Below are 23,769 nucleotides of genomic sequence, written 5' to 3' on the forward strand. Positions count from 1 at the left end.
TTGGGGTAATAGGAGGTCTCAGTCTTCCAAGTTATTATTGGAAAATGTGTGCTGAGTGCAGTTATAGAAACAATGTCATTAGTATTAGTTTATTGAGTAAGTCAGAGCTATTTAATGAAGATGATTGGTCTTCCTACTATGGAAAATTCAGACAACATTGAACCAGTGTCAGTGGAAAAATCAGCAAATTAAATGTTGTTTCAAGTATAGCTTCTCAGTAGCTTTTAACCCTTCTTTGTTTAGTGTGGATATATTTGTTGGTGACACTACAAACCCGGGTTCCTTTTGCTGCAGATGTATTATGGAATATTTAAAGAACATAGTCAATAACAATCAAACTTTTTTATTCATTAAATTTTGTCATGTGCTTATCCTAAAATTGAAAAGAACTTTCCATTTCCTTACTCATTTATCTATCAGCTGGAGTAGACAATATTGGTTTGTCTGGCAACCATTTTATTTTATCCTTGTAAATGACACCTTTCCTACACCTGCTGCGCTTTCTGCAGTTGCTCAATTCCAGACAATTCATAATTTCAGATGCATTTGTACTAGCAGCCATTTTGTGACTTATTGTAAGTTAGAGAGTATTGTAGTTATATTTTATGGAGTATTTGAATTTTATGGAAATTGCCTATAGGTAGTGTTCTGTCCTGCAGAGAATCTTACCTTTCTCATAACCTCACTGTTATGTAGATTTATGAAGGAGGGAAAAACTTCGAATATGCTCCCCCTTCTCCCAATACCTCTGCCTCAATCTGTACATGGGGCATCATTTGCCTTTTAAGAAGTGTTTGGCTCAATGCATTCATTCATTCTGAAAGATTTTTTTAATGCATATGGATTTTTAACTATGTGATGAATGAGCTGGTGGTTTTAAACTTGTTTGCCAAAACTCAGTAGATGCCTTTAGACCAATTGTTAATGTATTGGACCATATGTTAACGTAGAAGACAATTAGTTGTTCATATATGCTACTTCTAATTTATCAGTAAATAGCTTAAGATCATAAGGTGGAAGCTGATGGATTTTAATAGCAGAATATCACTGGTTCGTGTTTGGGATTTAAATAAGGTTTTCAGACTTCTGCCCAATACAGCCCAAACTTTGCAGCAGCATCATAGCACAGTCAGTTCTTCTTATTTTATTGCATAACACACAACCACACCTTGTCAACAAATATTGTATTATTTTGTAATTAGTCTTTCTCACCTTCAGCATTCTTTTTGTATTAGTCTCAGATGTATTGGGTAGGTCAAGATTATTTACTGGGAAGTACATACTGAAGCTAGAAAGGCAACATTTAAGACTCAAGTATATATGAAGGTTATGATAATAAAAAAATGTTCTGTAGTTTACTACTTTATTATAGAAAAATTGCTTCAGATAAGAGAAGTTCTTTCACAAATTGTATGTTCTACACTACATAGATTTGCTTGCACAAAATGTGTGTACTCATGAAAATCTTGTTAGAGAGAGCTGTCATTGTGTGCAATCCTAATCCATAAAACTTCAGTAAAAACTACTATGTTGCTTTTCACCTGAAATAAATTCTCTGTATTAGCTATACAGAAACAATTTAGGCTGGAGTCAAAAACTCTATTAAGTTCTCATTAACTCTTGCTTTGAACAATTAAAAATATATTTTTGAAAAGTGAAGGTTAAAGGCTTTCTTAGCAGCATTTTGTTTACTTTGTCTATACTTATTTCTCCAGACCCTGAGGTTTCTGTTATTTTGATTAAAAAAAAAAAAAAAAAAGAGAGAGGATTTTCACTGGGGGCTATTTTGTTCATATTGTATTGACAGGGTGGCCAATTTTCAAACTGAGTGTTTCGAAAGAAAATCATAAGCTCACATTTAACTACTTAAATCTATATTTAAGCTTACAGCTGTCTGCTTCTGTATACGTTTGACTTTCCAAGTTCGTTATCTGGACGTCCTGTTGAATACCTCATGTTTGGCAATTTAAGCAAAAACTGTAGTAGCTACTTCTGGGGATGTGAGACAGAATGGAAGATAAAGTCCACATTCAGAATTACAATTAGTAACATATATAAGCAAGCCAATTTTGTTTTCTCTAGGGATTTTTAAGCTTTTTAAGAAACTTTCCAGGAAGATCTAGTCTTCACGATGATTTTAGAAATTAAAACATCAAACTATCCTTAAAAAGATGTACATTTACATAGAGATTATAAACAAAAAGGAATTGACTTAACAATGTTCAAAATGAGGAAAATAAAATGTTGCAACATTTTGACAAAAATGTGCTTTTAAGAATATTCCAAAAGAGACTATTCCCCTTCTACAAAATGCTCCTTAAGTAGACATCATAGTCAAAACATTGTTAACAAATTCTCCTTTAAAAAAAAAAAAAGTGTTGTGGTTTAACCCCAGCCAGCAACTAAGCACCATGCAGCCGCTCATTCACTCCCCCGCCACCCACTGGGATGGGGGAGAAAATTGGGAAAAGAAATAAAACCCGTGGGTTGAGATAAGAACAGTTTAATAGAACAGAAAAGAAGAAACTAATAATGATAATGATAACGCTAATAAAATGACAACAGTAATAATGAAAGGATTGGAATGTACAAATGATGCGCAGTGCAATTGCTCACCACCCACCGATCGACACCCAGCCAGTCCCCCAGCAGTGATTCCCCCCGCCCCCACTCCCCCCAGTTTATATACTGGATGGGACGTCACATGGTATGGAATACACCGTTGGTCAGTTTGGGTCAGGTGCCCTGGCTGTGTCCTGTGCCAACTTCTTGTGCCCCTCCAGCTTTCTCGCTGGCTGGGCATGAGAAGCTGAAAAATCCTTGACTTTAGTCTAAACACTACTGAGCAACAACTGAAAACATCAGTGTTGTCAACATTCTTCGCATACTGAACTCAAAACATAGCACTATACCAGCTACTAGGAAGAAAATTAACTCTATCCCAGCTGAAACCAAGACAAAAAGTCCTGTGACAAATGACTTCATGTTTAAAGAAATTATTTCAAATATATTGTCCTTCAACACTATTCCAGAGTAGTTAACATGACCAGACTATCTTTCCAGTTTCTTACTCAGTCTTCCTTCATAAGACTGTTTCTTCATTTGTATTCTAACACACATGCACTGACTTCTTACATCCAAAGATCTCTTAATAGCATAATGACCACTATCAGTTCAAAAAAAAAAAAAACAATTAACCATGGTTTTCATTTTGTCATTCCAGTATTCCCTGCATCAATTCTAAGAATTGTCCTCAAAACAGATTCATGATTTTTTGTGACATCACTGGAAACAGTTTAAGGAAGGCAGAAATAAATCAGTGAAGATTACAGACAAAGTTACTGTATATATCTTGGCTTCCATGACAAATCCTCCCATCCTTCTGACCTTAGGTCTCTTCACTTCAAGTGCAGGAGCACCCCTATAGCATCTAGATTGGAAGTGACTGTTAGAACTTATAGGTCCCTTATCTTCTCTCCAGACGAGCAAGAAGGTATTATTTGTAAATACAAACAAAAGATCATCTGTATGCCTTCTCAAGGACATGTAGAAATATGTCCCTTTGAAGAACATACTTACAAGGATTGTTAAATCTTGTTTCCTCCAGGAACAAATCACAGAGAAAGGGATGCGGAAGAAGTAGAGTTATGGTTATGCTCCCATTTGCAGCAGACCATAGAGCTGGATCAGTGCACATTGACCACAGAGGCACTGTGCTATTCCTAGGACAATTCTGGATTTGGTCAGGGAATAGACAGAGTGATAAAACAGACTTCTGGACCAAATTAATGACTTCTGGGAATTGCTATTGCTGTAGCTAGAACAATTTTGAAGCTTCTTAATGAGAGAACATAACACACAAGCTACCTTTCTTTCTCTTCCTAACCAGTGCACTGAAGAATCTAATCCAAAGCTATAGAACAGTTGAGAAGGTAGCTCTAAAGGCTTTTTAATTACATATGCATTTACCCAGTTTATACCTATATTAAAATCGCACTTCGGGAGGAGCTGAAACCCACAGTAACAGTAGCTACTATGTTTCTCAACACTGCATGTCCCATTTGCAACATCAGGAGGTCAGGTCTACATTCTGGCTGAGGTTTCTGTCGTTGAAAACTACCTAGGAGATGTGCTGATGCAAAATTTATATAGTCCCTAATTAACACTATGGGCTGATACTTGGAAATATGATGGAGATGGGCACAGCAATCCATACAGCTGCACACTGCTACCTTGCTGAAAGTTTGGCGCTACAGCAGGAACCATTCTAGTAGCATTTTAGTAGTTAATTTTGAATTCTCCAAGTTAAAACTAAAATGTAAGTAAACATTAAAGACAGCAAACTGAGCCAAGCAAAAGCATGGGAAGATATCTTTCTCCCATCAGAAAACAAACAGATCTTCTGACTCAGAGAGTGGTTTATGGAATATGACATACTGCAAAACAAACATGATTTCAGATTTTCAATTCAAGTAAAGATTCTGTATAAATATACAATATGACACTAGTGGAAGTAAAAAAAACCCCCAACATATTAATAGCTAATGACATAAGTTGCTTTTTAATGTGCAAAAGGCATATATTTTCTTTGTTTTGAAATGTAAAGGTTACTATTTGGGCAAGTTTAACATTGTTCTTCAAGTTAAGTTGCTTATGTAACTAGACTAACAATTTTCTGACTTAATGATATTGATGAAGTTTGATGTTTGTTATTACTTAAAGTTGGATTACGGAAAAGCTAGGAGCTTGTTGTAGGATGGCAAATCACACTTTTTTTTACATAACCATTTAGAAGTCTGTGGACTTTCTTTACTTAAAGAAGGAATCTGCTGTCATTTTACAATGTGGTGAAACAATAAAACTAGCATTTGGTACTTTTATCTTTCAGGTAAAAGAAGTCCAATTTGAACATCAGAAAAGTATTCTATTTCTTCAAGAGAGTGAAGTTAAAAAGGAAGTAGAAGTGAAACAGCAGAACTCTGAAACCACAACATAAAAGAGAATGTTTTGACATCTGCATTAATTTTATATAATTGATTGTTGCATGCAAGTATAGAACTCAAGAGCAGAGGAGTACTTCAGATTTCCATCTCCTCTTACAGTAAGGCAAGTGAAATTTCATATGTTTCCCTATCCATCCTCCACAGCTAACCACATAGTTAAAAGATTAAAGAACTACATATTTTATGGGTTTTTCTGTGAATATTAACATATTTTACACACTGCTGCAATCAGGTTTAAAATAATGTAACAAACCAGCTTGATGAATTAGTTGCAGCAGCAATAGTAGCATAGACATCAGGTCCTGCTGTAGTGCTGTTAGGGGTTATAAAAATTAATTACAATTGTGATACTTTGTAACTGCCACCACTACCACCCCATGTCCCCCCACCACACACTCCCCCAACACACACACCCCCAACACACAAACTAGGTAGAGCCATGTTCAACATATCCCACTACAAAGTTATACTGAAAATGATCTAAACATTTATTTTAGTACCATTACTTTTAATATTAGCTGATCTTAAGGTAAGGTAAGTGTCTTCCATCAGATTTTTACTATAAAATAAATTAGTAGTTTTTCTGTCTATAAATGAAAAAAAAAAAAACAGTGGGGTTCTTTAATGCAGACCATAGTTCTACCATCTTTTCACTTCAAATGATTTTAGATTCAACTTGAACAGAAGAGGCAACAAAATTAAAAACCCACTGAGAACACTCAACAGGGATATGCACATCTTCTCATCAGTTCTGGACTGGTCAAAAAAACCCCCCAAACTTCTGCAGATGTGAGCATCTTTAGGCATAAAGCTGTTACCCATAGAGAGCTAAAAACACTATCTCCTGTCATCACTAAAATTTCTTATTAAATTTTTAATTAAAATTAAATCTTAAAGGGAATGAAAATTTTACCTCCATAAAGGAAGCAAGCTGATATTTTCAAACATTTTTTTATTTATTCTGAGCTGTAATGCAAAGTCCCCAAAAAATCAAAATTTAAATGAAAACATTTTAAAATTATATTTTGACCAACCAAAAATTTTTGGGTTTTTTGTTGTTTTTTTTTTTTTTAATCTGTGCCCATCTTCTAGGCAGGTGGTAGACAGCCTATATGACAGTTGATAAGTGAATGCAAAGAAAGTCAGACAGGCTTCCCAGGAGGCTTTATAGAATGCTGCGGTAAGTTTGAATCAGTTTTTTTCCCCATCACAAAAAATTTTGACCAGCTCTAATTAAAGTATAAAATAACTTTTTCTTTCTCTTTCACTTCCTGCTTATATCTATTCTACCATCTTCTAAAAGCCTGTTTACATGCATATCCCCTAAATCAGTCTTTTCTGAAGTAGAATTCCATTTGTAAGAGAAATCTTATTTTGCAGTTACAAGTAAATCTAATCATTTAGGGCATAAAAAACAACAACCCACATTGCTCGCCTCAAAGACTGACAACCACACTTATATTAAGAAAGACTTAAAAAGTACAGCTTAATACCTAAACTCAGTAACCAAGTAACAATTCACTATAGGTTGAAAACTTACATTTTTAAAGTTTATATGGCAGAAGGCTGGTGTTAGGTAGGATATATTTCATGTGAACCCAATCACACTGTTTTGTCAGACTCATTAAGCTGTACATTATCAAGGCTGCAGCTGTTTATGCTTACCTGGTAACCTTCTCAGAGTGCCTGCCGTTATGAAGGAGGGAAAAAAAAAAAAAGCATACTATGCAATTTAAACAGGATGCTATAAAAATTATATGAACATAATACTAATCAGCTGAGACATTTTAAAAAAAAGATTAGGCATCCTCTTCCTAATGGAAAAAGTCTCCTAGGAAGTCATAACTTGTTTTGATACATCTCCAAGAGGACCACTGCAGTGAAGGAAAGAGCTGACTTTTATTAAGTTCAAGAACCACACTGTGCTTTATGCTGAACACCAACTATTTTTAATGTATTTGAAAAAGGTTTTGATATTTCTAACACACAGGATAACACCTATGAGCATGACCAAAATACACCAAAAATTTTCCCAACATTACCTGAATATGTGGTAAAGGAAATAAACGGAAACTTGTATGTTTGCCCTGTCCTTCAAAGAGTAGATTTATCAATACTGTTGTCTGACAATTTTCTTAAAATATCAGGTTTGCGGGTTTTTTTTCACTTCATGGCTATGCACCAAAATCTTAAATACTAAATTGTTGTATTTGTTCGAACTGATCACAAAGATCATAATGCACATCTGTTTTTCCCACCTAGAGAAATGCAAACTTCAGAAACTGGTTTATGAATCCATTTTGTTTATACTTATGAAGGTCCAAATGTATCAATCTGCCATGATAATTGAATGGTATATTATTCTATATCTCAGCAAAACATTTTACCAGTACATATTTGCATGAACCTCCCAGAATTCCAGCCAGTCTTTGGGAAGTTAGATGAAGTGAACAACACCAAGAATGAAAAAATATCCTATCCCTCACAAATTAGGTATAGATAATGCACAATACTAAATAAAGATTTACAACTGAAACAGATCTCTTCAGAAAGTTGTAGAAAAGCTGTGGGAATACTAACCCATCTGTACGGAAGAATTTTTATGTATAAGGTAATTCATGCATTACACTCTAGCATTCCCCCTTACAAAGTTAATAAGTGTTCAGACCCTTTTTTATGGTTCACACATTTTAAAAGGTAGAACTGCAACTGCCAAGGTTTTAAGTTAGACGCAAGATTCCCCATAATATTGAGCTCCATTGGATATGGTTGCATTTCTAACCCTAAATAAAGTTAGGTATATGAGTTGTTTAAGATATTTCTAGAATTTCTGTGTAACTTTCTATATTACTATGAAACCCAGCTATACATTCTAATACTTATTCCTTGTCTTTCTTTAACTGCTAATTACTGTAAGATAAAAATAGAGCAGCAGCTAACTCAGCATTAATGTTTTCTTGCCATCAATGATATGTAGAGTTTTGTACTTCATAAATGTCAAAATGTCACCAGATTAAAAATTATTTATCCTTTTCAAATTCAGCTACTTAAATACTGCTCTACACAGTAATCTATAAACAATTCTTTATTCTACTGTATAGTTTATTTTTTATTTATTTTTCCTTTCACAAAGAATTATTTAAAACAGTTATTACCTGATGCACTGTAATAATACATATTACAATATGATATAATTCAAAATACATCTAAAGAAAGATAACCCTTAAGAAAAGACAATTCTTAAGAAATGATAGTTAAAAAATAGTCATGTATCTCAAGCAGTTAGACAATGTTTGGGATTTTTTATATTTTTGTGAGGAAGAAAAACTGCTGTTTCAGGCAGTCCTCTTTCTTTATTCTTTTCCTCAGAGCAGAATAAAACGAAGAGCAGCAAGAATTTTTCTGTTCACAGTTGCAGGTTTTTAACCAGCTGCATTTCTTTTTTTTTTTTTTTTTTTTTGTCAAGAAACTTCTCTCTCCATCTCCTCAGCTGCTAATGCCTCTTTTGTTCTCAACTTGTCTATCTTTGTTCAATTCTGCCTGCTTAGGCTCTCAAATGCTACCGATGCCATGAGGTTAATACACAGTTTTCTACATTTGTATTCAGCCTAAAATACTTTCAGCCCCCTGATGCAGACAGCTTAACTTCTGACCTGTCTTGTATTTGCTAGTGTTTCACACACCAGTTGTTATTGTTTTGACCATTTCACTCCAGTAAAGGAGTTCATCTGTCTCTACTGTTTATCATGAAAGAAGATTGGAATAATTGTTTCCTTACCTACAAATCCACCATTTCAGTAGGTTAATTCTTTTCATCTGGATCACAACCAATGACTTTTGACATTGCACCACCCTTACAGTCACATTATTTTAATTGAACTAATTGATTACAAAGCCTATTTGAAGTGGTCCAGTGTTTAACATTCAGTACAAAAAAGGCCAGAGACTTTTACAAATTAATTACTCTTTCTGTGATACTATCTGTCTCACAATATCCTCTAGTTTTTATAGGATGAACTTCTTTTTCTTCTTTAAATGAAAAAAAAACCAACAGACCCCCCCAAAACCCCACACAACTAGATGATGTTTCCAAATTTGCCTAGCTACAACTACCAGCAAATAAATTCTTTGTAATACACATTATTCTGTAATTGGTTCTTTAGGTTGGTGACAAAGTCACCATTTAACATTCTGTTCAAGAAATTAAACAGATTGAGCTCATGGAGTTTCTCACTGCAAGCATAATTTCCTGCCCATTCTTCCATTTTGTTTTTTTCAAGCATTCCCCTGCTTACATAGTCATTGCTACTGTTAGCTTTCTAGCCAGAGCTCTGCACTCCATCCTCAGCAAATTATCTGTCGTGGTTTAAGCCCAGCCAGTCACAAAGCACCCCAAAGCCGCTCGCTCACTCCCCGTCATGTCCTGGGCATGGTGGGATGAGGAGAAAATATAAAGGCAGGCTCGTGGGTTGAGACAAGTACTGGGAGGGATCACTCCCCACTTATGGTCATGGGCAAAAGACAGGCTCAACTTGGGGAAGAAACAAAATCAATTTAATATACTACAAGTCAAATCAAAACAAAACGGGATATTAGGAAGTAAAACCAAACCTTAGAACACCTTCCCCCCACCCTTCCCTCCTTCCCAGCTGAACCCCACTCCCGGTTTTCTCTCCCTCCTCCCCCCGTCGGCGCCGGGGAACAGGGGATGGGGGTTGGGGTCAGCTCCCCACACCTTGTCTCTGCCGCTCCTTCCTCCTCAGGGGGAGGAGGACTCCTCACTAGTCCCCTGCTCCACCTTGTGGTCCCTCCCACAGGAGACAGTCCTTCATGAACTTCTCCAATGTGAGTTCTTTCCACGGGCTGCAGTTCCTCACAAACTTCCCTGGCGTGGGTCCCTTCTGTGGGCTTCAGTTCTTCTGGAACTTCCCTAGTGTGTGTCCTTTCCGCGGGCTGATCTTCTGTCACAAACTGCTCCAGCACGGGCTTTCCCATGGAGTCACGGCCATCTTTGGGAGTGTCCGCTTCACCACTCCCCTCCATGGGCTAGGGGGGGAGAGCCTGCCATCTCACCATGGGCTGCAGAGGCATCCCCTCCTCTGGCGCACCTCCTACCCCTCCTTCTTCACTGACCTTGGTATCTGCAGAGGTGTTCCTCTCACATTCCTCTCCTCTCCTCTGCTGCAGGTTTCCCTTCTTAAATCTGTTCTCCCAGAGGCGCTACCACTGTTGCTGATGGGCTCGGCCTTGGCCAGAGGTGGGTCCGACTTGGAGCCAGGGAAGCTTCCAGCAGCTTCTCACAGGAGCCACCCCTGCAGCCCCTCCCCCGCTACCAAAAAAAAAAAAAATGTGCTACACAAGCCCATACCATTATCCACCCTACCTAAGACTTTCTCTTGGTCTTCCTTTTCAAGTTTGTTCCTTGCATAACACTACCTCCAATCTAGAAGCATGAGCTTGACATATCATATCATGACACCATACTTTCATTTCTTGAAATTCATATGGTTTTCTTGTATCCACCGTAGCTAGCGGAGTCTTAAGATCTTATAGGAACACATTTGCTTCAGAATGTGTCTCTATTTAGCCCACCGTGATCTTCTATGTCTATGAAAGATCTAGTTTCAGTTTACCAGCACCTGTACCCAGACTTCCCAAAATAATTTAATTTCCACCCTGCCACACTACTCCAGAGACAGTAGTATCTGTTCTTGTGGGAATTTTATTAGTAGTTAACAATCCTCTAAAAAAATGAAATCTGAATTCTTCCTCTTGTAAAATACTGTTTGATCCATTAGATGTTCTTTTCACCTGTTTCCATCCTATTCTAACTGCAGGCCTCCTTTCAACCAAAAATATTTAAATTTACTGAATGCAGATTAAGAACTAAGAAGAACAACCAAATGTAATCACATACATGTGTGCAGATGCACATACACACAACTGTTCAAATGTTCATCCTTATTCATTGCTTCCACAATCCTCATGTGATGATATCCTGAGAGTACTGAGTTGTGCTGTGATGGAGTTAATTTTCTTCATAGCTGCCCATATGGTGCTCTGTTTTGGATTTGTGACCAAAGCAGTGGTGATAACATACCAATGTTTTAGCTGTTGCTGAACAGTGTTTGCATAACATCAAGACCTTCTCTGCATCTCAAGCTGCACCTCAGCATGTAGGCTGGCAATAGACAAGAGATTGGGACAGCTGAGCCAAATTGACCAGAGAGATGTCCCATACCATATAACATCATGCTCAGCAATAAAGCTGGAGGCAGTTTTTCCAAACTAACCATTTCTTGCAGACTGGGCATCAGTCTGCTGGTGGGAGGTGGTAGGTGATTGCCTTTTCATCATATTTTTTTCCCCCTCTTCTCTTTCCTTCATTTATTAAACTGTCTTCACCTCAACCCATGAGTTTTTCTCACTTTCACCCTTCTAATTCTCTCCTCTGTCACAGAGGAGTGTTTTAGAACACTTAATCATGGTCAAAGGTATTTATTAGCAAAAGTGATTTTAACATGAATTTGTAAAAGTGTGACTTAACAGAGTTCGATGGCAATGTTCACTCTGTTACTTACTACACGGAAGAGATATACAAAGGAAAATTGAGTTATAATCAATTCTAGAATGATTTACACAGAGACCAGAGATACAAAAAGGTAAGGGAGACCCTCCCATTGAGTCACGAGACTCAGAAGGGACCCTCTTGCTTTCTAAACTCCTGATGGAGTTTGGGGGCAGCTAGGTCCAATCCTAGTCTCAGACTTGGGCAATGGCTTACGGCTAATGGAATTGGCTACATGGATTTCATTAAACATTCATTCAACATGCTTTCAGTCACTTACTGAGGATCTGTTGTGAATAAGGAGTCTCTTAGTGTCAGGTAAGGATTCTCAAACCTTGATGTCAAAGAAGCGCCTTCCATCTGGGCATCGTGTGTTAGTGTCGTGGTTTAATCCCAGCCAGCAACTAAACACCACGCAGCCGCTCACTCACTCCCCCCCACCCAGTGGGATGGGGGAGAAAATCGGGAAAAGAAGCAAAACCCGTGGGTTGAGATAAGAACGGTTTAATAGAACAGAAAAAGAAGAAACTAATAATGATAATGATAACACTCATAAAATGACAACAGCAATAATGAAAGGATTGGAATGTACAAATGATGCGCAGTGCAATTGCTCACCGCCCGCCGACCGACACCCAGCCAGTCCCCCAGCGGCGAATCCCTGCCCCCACTTCCCCGTTCCTAAACTGGATGGGATGTCACATGGTATGGAATACCCCGTTGGCCAGTTTGGGTCAGGTGCCCTGGCTGTGTCCTGTGCCAACTTCTTGTGCCCCTCCAGCTTTCTCACTGGCTGGGCATGAGAAGCTGAAAAATCCTTGACATTAGTCTAAACACTACTGAGCAACAACTGAAAACATCAGTGTGTTATCAACATTCTTCGCATACTGAACTCAAAACATAGCACTGTACCAGCTACTAGGAAGACAGTTAACTCTATCCCAGCTGAAACCAGGACAGTTAGTTTGCTCTGTAGTTCAAACTCTAGGTTTCCCAAAGTAGAGACTCAGGCATTGAATCTTATAAAAATAAATAATTTAATACAGTGGTACAGCAGCAGGATCAGCTTGAGCTGGGTGCCTCTGGAGAGAAAAGGACCTGAACAAAGAAATCTGTGGGCAGTTATACCCTTACAGACTATTTATCCACCCCTCACGCATCCTTCACAGTCCAGTAGTGATTCTGGTCTGAGATCTTCTGACCCCTTATTGGAGTCCTTCACTGTCTCCAGACAGGCTGTTATCTCATCTAGTTGCAGCTACTGTTGACGGTTGTAGCCTCCTTATCTCCTGGATTGCACTGACTCTGGAGTCCTTCTTTCTCTTGAGTAGGTACAAGTTCAGCACAAGTTTAGCAAATCTAGGTGAAAGCTTACAGCCTGCGGCCTAAGGCTTCAGCAAATCTAGCTACTCATGATAAGTAAGTAAATCTAAGCAAACAGCATACTAAATCACATAACATTATAACTCTGAGTGATTCATTCTATGTAAAACATACTTAGCTGAGTTAAACAACTAATATCTCTTAACATTGAGAGGCGTCCCTGCTCAAGGGAAGAGTTGCGTGGCATGCAGTCCAGTTGCAGTTGATGGAGAACTCAAATTGGGCTCACCCAACGATGCTTCGAGGATTAACCTTGAGAGGCATCCCAGTTCAAGGGGAGATCACTGCCATACAGCCGCACTACCTATCTGGGAGAGCTCAAAGAAGGCTCACTTAGGCTGTCATATTTATGGGATAAAGTGCTTGGCTCACAGTCAAATTGCATACAAAGGGAGATGTATACATGAGACTCATACCCACAACTTTCTTTGTTCCTTGATAAATGAGTCTTGGGAAAACCACCTGCTATTCATGATCAGTGTTCCAAGCTCATTATGCATTGGTTCCCACTGGGTCACTCTTCTCCTTTCCAGGTTTTCTAGAGGAGTCCTTGGCCTGGCTACGGCTCAGGCCTTTACCTCCTTTGGAGCCTGTACAAAACTACTGCGAGTTTTGTTGAGGGCAGGGTGAGTGTATCCATAACATATCCCCATCCCACTGTGGGGGAGTGAGTGAGTGACTGGGTGGAGGTTTAACTGCCGGGTGGGGTCAACTCACCACATATGGTTAATGTAATAAGTAGAAGTCACTGAGGTGAAATCCTTTCTTAGTATTTTATTTTTTTTATAAAGATCAATATGGAAGAAAAATACTGACAACAGAAAATCTCCAACCATTTCTGTCCTGTCTCTCTTCATAATACAGGCTATTGACCTCTGGCTACTTTATATATCCAATATTCACCAAGGCTTTCTGTAACATAAAAGCTCCAGGCTTTCCCCCTCCCCCCCAAAAGTGGACAACTGATTCAGCAAATTAGTAATGAATGAATGCAGAATAAAAGAACAGATAACTCAGCAAAATTACTTAAGTGACACTTTTTTTATATATTATTTTATTTTTATGCTTTCCCAGAGCAGCACCAAAAACTGGAAAGAGGTGTTACAAAGGGCCTTATTACTGGCATCATTCACTGTAATACTAATTACTAAAACTAGAATTACTAGAACTTTACTAAAAAAAGCATTTGAGACAAGAACCAGCAAAGTTTATTTGTGATAGTGACATTGGCTTTCAGCAGACATTTATTAAACTAAACTGTTCCTAGCATTTATTTTCACTGTTGGGTTTTTTTGATTATGAAGTAAGGATGAATTATTTTTTCTTTTCATGTTTGTACTCTTTTCCTTACATAATTTTGGCTAAAATAATTTTTAAGTATCTGTAGAAGACATCCTTAAGAGTAATGTGGGCAGAGCACAGAATAATCCTCACAAGATACCTTTAATTAATGAGTACTGTCTGTTGTGTGAAAATGAATAGACTAAGCAAAAATCTCGGTGTATGATGAAGTGTGAAATGAAGTTTTGACAGCTGCATACCCCATACTTTATCAGCAATCTAAGCTGCAGGTCTGTAGAATCTTCACAATGCTGTTCTACAGGCTGAAATTAGCTGGTCAAACATAATTTAGTACAATATTAACTATAAACTAGGGACCAGAAAGATTTTTGAAAATTTTATATCTAGAGCAAGGAAATATTCTGCTGAAGGTGAAAGAAAATACATGTAAAACTACACTTCTGGGCTACTTCATGTTTGAATTCAGAGATTAAAGTCTTTCTATGGCTTTTTGGAGATGACAAATCACTTGCATGGAATACTAAATTGTGCAGTAGGTATTTGAGATTATATGAACAGCTTTTTGGAAATGTCACCCAGGTCACTGGCAAAAATCTACTTGAGAAGTGGATTTGGTGTGTCAAAGGTGCACTTACCTGTCTGTTTATTAACTGGCCAGAAATAAAAAAAACCTGCAGGTAAAGCAATTCTTGTGGATTATCAATTCTGAATAAAGTAAGAAATACTATAAGCCTCTGCCTGCCCTCCCCAAAGCCCTTTCCTTTTCTGCTTTAACAGAAAATGCAGACACATAATTAATTAAGATTTAGGATTTCAAAATCAATTTTCAAACATGACCTAAATCACATTGTTCACCCCAAAAGGTTGTATCACCACCTAACCTTCTGAGAAATTTTCAGAAAACTACCTCAATCACATCAGCTGCAATAGATATTCCATGTAAAATGTATCTTTGTAAATTCAGTAAAATCATGACAAATTTATTTTACTGTATCTCTATATTTTCACATTACATAAAGGCTAATTGCACTTTGTGTTATTTTGTGGGAAGTGAATTGTGCTTCCAACGCAACAGACTGCACACATCGCTGAGATACCACAACTTAATAGATAAGGGAGGGTTTTATATTTATTTTACAACTTTGTGCAATTGTTTTGGGACATCATTGCAACATATGACACTGCACTTTTACTAGCTGAGAAGTTCAGCTGTACAACTGAAACACTGCTGCTAAAGTGTATTCAGTATTGAGTAGTAGAATCAGCACAGTGAAAAGTCACTAAAAAGCCAATATCTTCCACAAAAAAAGGAGAATGCAGAATACAATCTCTAGTAGGTAAAGGTCACATGCAAGAAGTGGAATAAGAATCACCATGCACTTGAACTTCTCCAGCAAACCAACAAAAATTGCATGACCCTAATAAAGTGTAGGATTATTATATAAGGCTTAAGTGCACAAAAATACATAAATAATTACAATACAAAAGTACATACATATAGAAGATATACTCTAATGAGGTATTGGAGAGAAAATTACACAGTATTAAATTTTCCTCGAGAACATATTCACATGCAAGCTTAAGTGCCTTCAGCATAAGGCAAAAAATCTGTCATACTGCTTTGTCTAAATATAGATTGCATTACCAGAATAATTTTCACCTATGGTCTAGTATGAAGATTCAAAGAGCTTGCTTTATTCAACTATTTATCATATACGTTGCTTCATTCACATTTAACTAGACATCAATTTTTGTAATATCTTCATAATCATATGTTATGGAGTGGTTTTGACTACATAATGGATGTTTTCATTTCTTGATTTTGATACTTTTCTTATGTGTAAAAGTTATATAGGCTTTCATAACAGGAATCATTTTTTATAATGTCTTTCTTTAGAGCTGTCTGAATTCTTTTAATTAGTGCCCCAAGGCTAAAGGGATGTATGAATCCCAGAAAATATAAAAATTGCTTTTTGATTTGTGTGTGAATTCATTTGTGTGAATGTGATAATCATTAGTTTTTCTTCCTATATTGCCCAAGATTTGGAGCTTCAAAAGTCTAATGATCATTAGATTTAACATTGGTTTGTTCTACAACTAAAAGTCAAAATGCTAATGGGGACAGTGGGAATACAATTTAAATTTTTACGGCTATCTAGTGCACAAAACCAAAAATAAGACTATGCAGGCATCCCGTTTTAGTTTCTTTAACACTGAAAATTGTTTTGAAAACATGCTCTTGACTGCTATAAATTCTATCCACTGACCTACATTATGAAGATTTGTATTCCCATGAAATACCTTTGGATAGACAACACAAGCTATTGAAAACAAGTCCACCATACTAGTGGCTGGTTTGCCCAAAGGACAGCTAAAATTGTGACTTTGATAATGCTCATAGCAAATGCCCCTCAGGGATAGTACTGCTTCTCAAAAGGGGAGTGTACTGAGAGCAAGGAATATGGTGGTTTGCACCTGGAAGCTCCGAGAAGAGCCAGGGTTTGCTTTGTGAGGCACCTGCCTGCATTTTTTTTTTTTTTTTCAGTTTCAGAGAAATAATGATCAAAAATTTGGCTCTGAACCTGGATTATCTGGCATGAGGAGGAGATATTTTGTATGAGAAAACACAGAGACAGTGTAATTTTGTCTCAAAAATAGAAATATATTGTATGTAATAGAAGATGTGTATCTTAAAGGCTTATAGGAGTTGAGTATCTTTTTAATTAATTCTCTTATTGCTGATAATAATGATGAAGAAGAAAATAATAAGAGTTAATAATGTAATAGTGTTGCCGAAATCCGGAATAAAACTCCTTAACAGCAATGAGAAGTTAAGAAGCAGGCACTTCTTTATTGCAGCGCTGGGCACACGGGGGATCGCTCCACCTATCGTGTGCACCTGTCTTGTCTAACGATACAGTTAAATACACACCTGTTATACATATTCATTAAGTTTCTGGGAAATGTTATACATAATCATCAACTTTCCAGTAAATCATTAACATATGTATATGTCTCTTCACGCAGGCGCAGCAAAGGTCTCTGGTGGTCTTCAGAAGCCCTCTGGTGGTCTTTCATAGTCTTCCTCACTTTGTCCGCTTCTTGACCTCTTTTAGCTGATTCTGCGCAGTATGATTCTCATCACTATCTATATTAGTTTGCATAAAAATGTATACTATGTTCTGTTTTGAAATCCAACCTTTTCAATGATTGGTCTTTCAGTTAGTTATCAAGATGGGAAAGGTAGGGAGTTTCCAAGAAGCAAATCTTCTTGGCTTCTTAAAAGAAAATATAAGCCAACGATAATCAGCTAAAAATACAGTACTGCACATTCTTTAAGTTCTTTATCTACTATAGTCACACACCAAAACTCTATATTCCTAATATTTCAGCTGTAATCAGATTTGATTTCTTTTAAAATGTAACAATAGAACAGATTAGTTTTGAGACATAGGAAGTCATTTTGATGACAGAAATCTTCCCTGTTCTAATAGGTGGATATGTTGCCCACATTTGAATAGAAAACTAGAGTGTTACGTGACAAACCATGGAACAAGTCATTTTCAAGCTTATTTTGTAAAGAACCGGCTGAGCAAAGAACAATAATGATATCACGCTTATTTGCAATGAGCAATTATATTTTCCAAATTTTAAGGGTGTCATTCAACTGAAAGTGGAACTGCAATCCAGTAGGCCACAGAATAATTACATCAGTGAAGAGTAAAAAAGGAGAATAGAAATAGGATGACTTCATGAGAGGTGTTAGAACATGAACATTTGTCAAGGTAGTTTTATAAACATGCTGATGAGAAGATTTGAAACTATACATAAAATTGAAATAAAGGCATCCAGACACAACTGTGTACATCAAAATTGTAGATAGCAGAAGGAAATTTCAATAGGAATTTTAGTTTAAGGTGCATGCTGCATAATACAATCATTCAGTTCAGATAAACTGTCCCAGGCATCAAAGCCTAGAAGCCAGCTATTCCCTTTTATAGTGAACACATCTTAATTTGCCTTGCCCTGCTCTCTGTTGCCTAGGACCCCAGGAAATAGATAGATAGATAGATAGATAGATAGATAGATAGGTAGGTAGGTAGGTAGGTAGGTAGATATAGATATATATTTGTGTACATAGATATATTTATACATACACATGTATATTTTTTATATATACATATGTATATTCATTTGCTTATATTTGTTTGCATGCATGTGTATATTGTGTGTATATATGCATATATAAAAACATATAAGTATACATATGTGTACATAGACACATGTATATTTATATACACATATACGTGGTTTTTTTTTTTTTCAATAGAACAACATTAATAGGAAGGTTAAGAGATTTTTCCATTCCAAAATAGGGACTAGGAAGCAGGAGTTTGAACACACTATGCAGACAGAGAAACAGGCATCTTACTTCTTTGTATGTAAGCTTTTGTATATAGATGGTTCACCTGAGGGAAAATGACTACTAGAACCCATCTACAAAAAGAAAGTGATGTTAAATCAATCTTACCTATTGTTAAATTTTACTAGTGTGTATTAAGACCTTAACAGGATACTTTAGGAGAGTTACCCAAGTGTTGATTTAATTTTGGTATAAGACAGGTACTGTGTTACCTTGCTCTCTGAAAACTCTGGGATGTGTATAGAACTCCTTAAACAAGTGTGAAATTTATATACATATAAATATATGTATAATGAAGTAATATATGTCAGTCCAGCTGAACGTAGTCTTTCTGATTCAAATTTCTGCCTAACTCAGTTTTAGATGTGTCCTTTTTTGCTTAAACTTTTTTATGTTTTGAATCATTACTAGAAGTCATAGTTACTTTCCTCATTTAGTGTTTTCAATATTTGTGATAAAACCATGCAGTAAGAAATAATTAAAGCTCCATTGATGTCTACACCATTTGTTTCTGAAGAAAATATTAATTTCAGCTTTTTTTTATTACTGATTATTACTAAGACTAGCTAAAAGTACTTTTTTTTCAAAATTTATCTCTTTTCTCATTTTTTAGACTTGAGATTGGAAATGTTATAATTCTCAACCCCTACTCTATGCTTTCTCAGGTCAGTCACTAACCGCATTTATGAAGCTCTGAACATACTTCATATTTTATCTATCTTTTCCTATTGATTGCATTTAATAAGAAATGAACTAGTTCCTTCCAGAAACATACTTGCTACAGCAATCAGGCTTTGATTCATTCTGTTTTATACTGTCATCACTGACAATAAACATATCTTTTATTTAATGGAACATATAAATACAAATGCAGAATGACACAAACTATGATTCTAACAGTGTTTCAACAATAAAGTAAGTGTTTTATCTTCCTATGATTTGACTGTGTGATCACAGGAAAATAATCTTAAATCTATTTCTTTAACCACAGATGGTGTAACTGAGAATGGCAAGCTTGCTAAATTTCGAGGAGTACCACAGCAAAAAAAGATGCTTGAAGGAAATTTTCTCAGAGAACAAAAGCTATAAATGTAGGTATCAATTTAGAAACTTCATATTAAAACAAGTCATCTTAGCAAACAGGTGGTCACATAGCATCTTTTTGGATTATTGCATTTAGGTAGAGGCACAAATTACTGGATTTAAACAAGTCAATGTGATCAACTACCTTAAATTACCAACTCTGAAAACTATAGTAACTCATATGTGGCACAAAGGATTCACAGTGTTATGGCAATCTGCAAAGCACAAGACGTCACTGTGCTGAACCTTAACAGCAGCTACCATTTATGGTCAGATAGCCAGAAACAAGGCAATTCCAGGTCAAAAGAATCTGTATATGCGAAGACTTCATATGCTTACACAAAACTTCAAGGTGAGCAGTTATTTATCCTCAAGGTTACCTGGTTGGTATTTCAAAAGAAGCTTTGTTCCAGCTGTTATGAAGAAGTGCAAGAGCATTTTAGGAATGCAGTAGAGGGAAAACCAGCTTTGCTAGAACAAAGACAAAAAAGTAAACCAAAGCACCTAGTATAAAGAATTCAAGATATCAGAAACTTAAGGTTTGAAAGAATTTTTTGTAAAACACAATGACTGATCAGTCAATGACTGTTAGTACCTACTGTATCTCTTGTTTTGGAAGGATCTAATGAATGTGTATAAATATCTGAAGGGAGGGTGTAAAGAAGATGGAGACAGGTTCTTTCCAATCGTGTCCAATAACAGGACAAGAGGGCACAAACTGAAGCACAGGAGGTTTCTCCTGGACATAAGGAAACATTTTTTTTACTGTGGGGATGACTGAACATGGGAACAGGTTGCCCAGAGAGCTTGTGGAGTCTCTGTCCTTTCAAATCTTCAAATACCATCTGGACATGGTCCAGGGCAGTATGCTGTGGATGAGCCTGTTTGAACAGGCTCATTATACCAGATGGTCTCCAGAGGTCCCTGCCAACCTCAACCATTCTGTGATTCTGTGACTTATCTTGCAGGCAATTAGCCCTTACCACTTAGTAAGACTGTATGCAACTTTATATGGAGTTCCTCCCTCCAGACCCCAGCTATTCCCAAAACACTTCTTACAATCCTGTTCACAAGTATATTAGGTTCTTATTGCTGTTTTCAAGAACCATACTGACAGTTACTATCTACCTTTTAATTTCAATCTTAAATTTACTCATAACTTGTTTATGTGCACTCTAGTGGGTAGAATGTCCATTACCATTGTCACTACCTCATGTTCATCCTATCCTCCCTTCACTGACACATTGATAAAGATCTCTTCTCTAGCTCTGTTTTACTAGATTATGAAACCAGGCTCTGCAAGTTTTAATACAGACTGCCAATTTCCTTGACTACTCCAGAAGCCCTTTTCTTGACCTGTTTCAAACTGAATTCAACTTTGTTGAACAAACACAATCAGAATTGTACATAATATTTTGGATGCTTCTTAGTGGTTTTCTTGGCCTTTTGAGAATTTGAAATAATATAATCCTATCTGTCTAAAGTAATTGCAACAAAATTGGTTACCCTGTAAAATGTCTTTCTTTTTCTTCCTTCTAAAAAAACCTAAAACAGTCAGAAAGAATTTGTATTGATTAACCTGTGCAATTGGTGCTTGCAAGATGGCAAATCTCTGGGGAATGTTTTGTCAGCCAAATGAGAAATACTAAGCCGTTGTTTCCTACCACTCAAAGGTTCACAATCTTGCCCTTGTAATTGTGATAGCAGTAGAATTGTTCTATTAGTTAATGAGCACCTGACAGTCAGTTCAGATGGGCACTCAACATGACGGAAACCGTATAATGTGTTTTCAGACCTTTAGAACATTATACAACACCAAAACCCAGATGGGAACCTAGTGTCAGGGCAATTTAAATATTTCAGAGTTTTCAGAAATAGATTCCTTTCTAATTCACTACATGGCATCAAATGAATGATGATTCTGGTGATATTTTATTTGTGAGGGAATGGCCTACATTTTTCATTTTGTAAACTAGAAGTCAAATTTATTATTTAATCTATTGAAAGTTAGAGCTCCTATTACAATGAGAATAAATCTGGTAAATCAGAATACCATCATATATTAAGTTCCTGAGTCAAGCCTAGTAACAACAATTAATAGAAGTGCAGGTATCTATATGTAAGAACTGCTTTTCAGGAAGCAGAGTTTTCTCTTTTGTGAATGATGGTTTGTGTACATGTATTGATGAGAGAAAGTGTAATTTTCTGGCAATAGGGGAAGGAGAAAGTGCAACTGCCTCACTTAATGGAATACAGAAACTTGTGTCTGACTGCAAAGGGCAGCAAATGGAAAGGGAAAAGCAAAGCCATGAAGCAGGAGTGGTATGAGGCAAGAGAACAACCAAACAGAGGGAACACTTAGGCTGACTGAGAAGAAATATGTTTTAAAAACCGAACAAACAAACAAAAAAAACCCCCCAAACTTTAAGAAAGAAGAATCTGCTCAACATTTGATTGAATGCCTCAGGAAAAAAATTAGGAGAGATGTCACTTGAGACATAACGAGGCTGGACAACACCCTGTAAACTTATAATAAAAACTAAACATGCATTGACAGAGAGACAGATGACAAGACATATTGATTCTTTTCCAACTATAGTGCCTGAGATCCATGAAGCAAAGAGTGATCAGAATGAGCAATAGATACTGAATCTAATTTACATGTCAGTAGACTTTTTCTTCCTTAACTATTCCAGTGTGAACAGCTAATTGGCAGCTACCTATTTATTAATTTGCTAGTCAAAGCCAAAAGGCCAGCTGGCACAATTTTACATCCCCCTCTCCCAGGGTTCATAGATGAATTCTGGGTAGGGTGCAAACAGTGTTTTACAGCAGCAATTAGTTTATTCCTGGGGCAAAGTACAAATAGAAGTGGGTATGTATGTACAGCAAGGAGCTCGTTTCCCATTCCACTGTGACTGAGGAAATGACAGCCAACTGGCAGTGAGCCATACAAATAAAAAATACCAGCTGGCAATTGTCAGATTATTTTTTTCCCACATGACTAGAGGTATGTTGGATGACAAGAAGATATGTTACTGTCGTGGTTTAACCCCAGCCAGCAACTAAACACCACGCAGCCGCTCACTCACTCCCCCCCACCCAGTGGGATGGGGGAGAAAATCGGGAAAAGAAGCAAAACCCGTGGGTTGAGATAAGAACGGTTTAATAGAACAGAAAAAGAAGAAACTAATAATGATAATGATAACACTCATAAAATGACAACAGCAATAATGAAAGGATTGGAATGTACAAATGATGCACAGTGCAATTGCTCACCACCCGCCGACCGACACCCAGCCAGTCCCCCAGCGGCGAATCCCTGCCCCCCACTTCCCCGTTCCTATACTAGATGGGACGTCACATGGTATGGAATACCCCGTTGGCCAGTTTGGGTCAGGTGCCCTGGCTGTGTCCTGTGCCAACTTCTTGTGCCCCTCCAGCTTTCTCGCTGGCTGGGCATGAGAAGCTGAAAAATCCTTGACATTAGTCTAAACACTACTGAGCAACAACTGAAAACATCAGTGTTATCAACATTCTTCGCATACTGAACTCAAAACATAGCACTGTACCAGCTACTAGGAAGACAGTTAACTCTATCCCAGCTGAAACCAGGACAGTTACTGAGTACTAAGCCATCTATTCCTTGATGGTTATTTAGCTTACAAGTCACAAACTAGTTCATAACTAAAAATGAGGCAGTTAGCAACCTTGTCATTGCAGAGAAGTTATTTGGTAGGTCTGAACACACCATATTGTCCAGAATGATCACAGTGGTGATACAAAACTGATTTGAACTAACTACTTTCTGAAAGAGTATATGAAATCTCAGCTTTGTATTAACATTCTCTGTGAATAATTCTCAAATACTATGTCTTTCATGTTGACTAGAAATTTTGTAACTAACTTCTGCCTTCTAAGGACCTATTCAGTAATTATTAATTTTAGATTCATTTTCTTCCTGTCAATACAGTTCTGTCCTACAGACAGTTGGAGCAACAAATAAC

The sequence above is a fragment of the Harpia harpyja genome, chromosome Z (genome assembly GCF_026419915.1).
Source record: "Harpia harpyja isolate bHarHar1 chromosome Z, bHarHar1 primary haplotype, whole genome shotgun sequence".
Classification (NCBI taxonomy): domain Eukaryota; kingdom Metazoa; phylum Chordata; class Aves; order Accipitriformes; family Accipitridae; genus Harpia; species Harpia harpyja.